At 40.4% G+C, this 2,255-nt stretch overlaps 1 pseudogene; it reads right to left on the minus strand.

The window, feature by feature from the left end:
* Positions 1 to 691: 691 nt before the first annotated feature.
* LOC147497492 (small nucleolar RNA R71) lies at positions 692 to 785 on the minus strand (annotated as a pseudogene).
* Between the last annotated feature and the right edge of the window lie 1,470 nt (positions 786 to 2,255).

Consider the following 2,255-nt stretch of genomic DNA (forward strand, 5'->3'; position numbering starts at 1 on the left):
GTGTTCTAACTTGTTATATACACTGAACATGCGTAAACAAGACGCTATTCATAAGCGAAGCAAGGACGCAATCAGGTATTCCTTTCCTCCGCACCTCGCATCTCCTGTTAGAGGTTTATACTAGTATATCAGAATTGTTTGGAGGTTGATGTGTTTAGCTAAATTTGGTTTTAGCCTTGTATGAGATTAAAGTGTGGCTGAACAAAAACACCGAACGTAATTACACAACAACGTCAACAAACAAGTCTATCTAGTATACCACCCACTACACCTCTAGCTACTATTTCACACACATCACCTGACATAATGCCCGACGAAGAAGAGACTCCTCTCTCTGACTTCTACAAAGCCTTAAGTGATAGCCCCAAATCTTGCATCGTTCTAGCAGACCGAGTGGGGGATTTCCGAATCACCCCAAATATTTTTAATTTGTTACCCGTTTTTCATGGATTAGACCATGAAAAACCTTATCGGCTTTATCGTAGGATTGAACAAGTCCTAACAACATTCCACCATCCTACGGTTGGTGCGGAACAAATTAAACTCGGGGTATTCCCTTTCACCTTTTGCCGATAAAGGCGTCTTGGTTAAGCGCCCAAAGCGCCTAATTACGTGGACTCGTGGGCTAAACTTGTTCAATTTGTTTATGGAACATTTTACCCACCCCTAAAGACGGATGAGATGCTTTCCAAGATTCATTTCTTTTCGACAAAATCCTCATGAAACATTTTTGAGGCTTGGAATCGTTTCACCGATCTCCTTATAGAGTGTCCACATCATAACTTAGCGAAAAGACACGTTAGTTCGTGCCTTTTCAAAGGACTTCTACACCACCATAAAGAAGTCCTAGACATAATGAATGGGGGTAGTTTCTTAAGAAAAAAGGAGCCTCGGAGGCTTATAAATTTTAGAGGATCAAACTAAAGCGAAAGAACAAGCTGGGGGTTAGTGATGATATCCACCGCTCCGCTAGTTCATCAAATACAGTTAAGGCCGCCGGTATGTTTGAAATTAAACACGATCCCGAGCTTAAAACTCTAATTGAATCACTCACTAAAAAGGTAGAGGCCATTTCTGTTCAACAAAAGTCTATCCCCGTCATGAACATAAATTCAAATCCATGTAGTTTCTGTTGGAGCCCTGAGCATCCCGACTCCCACTGTCCTATAGCCTATGAACAAGCTTGTTCCATTAATAGTGAACCTAACGCGTTATTAGACTTGGGGGCTAGTGTTAACTTACTCCCATTTTATTTGTATAGACAAATAGGTCTAGATGAGATGCAACCCACTAAAATGACGTTGCAATTAGCTGATCGGTCTATTAAGTATCCTAAGGGTGTGGTCGAAAATGTTCTGGTAAAAGTTCAAGATTTTTACTATCCGACTGATTTTGTCATCCTCGATACAGAAGTCGTTAATGACTCTGTCCCGATCATATTAGGGCGTCCTTTCCTGGTAACTACCAATGCGCTCATTAATTGCCGCGATGGTTCAATGTCCATGTCTTTTGGCCATCTTGCTGTTGAAGTCAATGTTTTTAAAACAAAGACACAGTTACCCGATTCGTCTATGGATGGAGAGGTTAGCATGATCGAAAGCTTTGCTCGAGATTATTTCAACAACACGTTCCCTGATAATCATATGCCCAAATTTCTTTCCTTTGGAAGTTCAGACTCCAACATTTCCATCCCTACTTTAGTCGATACACATATTACGGATGAGGATGAGATAGATGACTTTCTCAAAGATGTAGAGGACTATCATAGTAACGAGAATATGACCAATCTAGATGAGCAATTCGATGAGTTTCTTAGAGCAGGTGATAATTTATCCTATCAAGAACTACTTTCCACAACATCCACCTCGACTTCCCTCCTTCCACCCTTTCAAAGGAATCTCGAGTTTGCACTCGATCCTTTTGTTTCTTCTATGCTTCATAATTTTTTAAATCCACCTAGTAAACAAATACTTCAGAAGACAAAAGCGTTTGACACCTTCATTTTCAGACTTGAGACAGTCCCTACACACACCATGAATAAGTTTTGTGCTAAACCCACATCCTCATTTTTTACATGCTATCCTTCTACAACTTATCCATATCGACCATATCCTCCACAACCATTCACTTTTCCACACTTATTTACTAGAACACCCACTCGTTCAAAAATGAAAAAGAAGGTGCATGCTAGGTTACGAAATAGGGTGATCCGACTTCGCTTTCATTTCACTAGGTTGCGTCATAGGAAATCTTGA

The sequence above is a fragment of the Coptis chinensis genome, chromosome 5 (assembly GCF_015680905.1).
Source record: "Coptis chinensis isolate HL-2020 chromosome 5, ASM1568090v1, whole genome shotgun sequence".
Lineage (NCBI taxonomy): Eukaryota > Viridiplantae > Streptophyta > Magnoliopsida > Ranunculales > Ranunculaceae > Coptis > Coptis chinensis.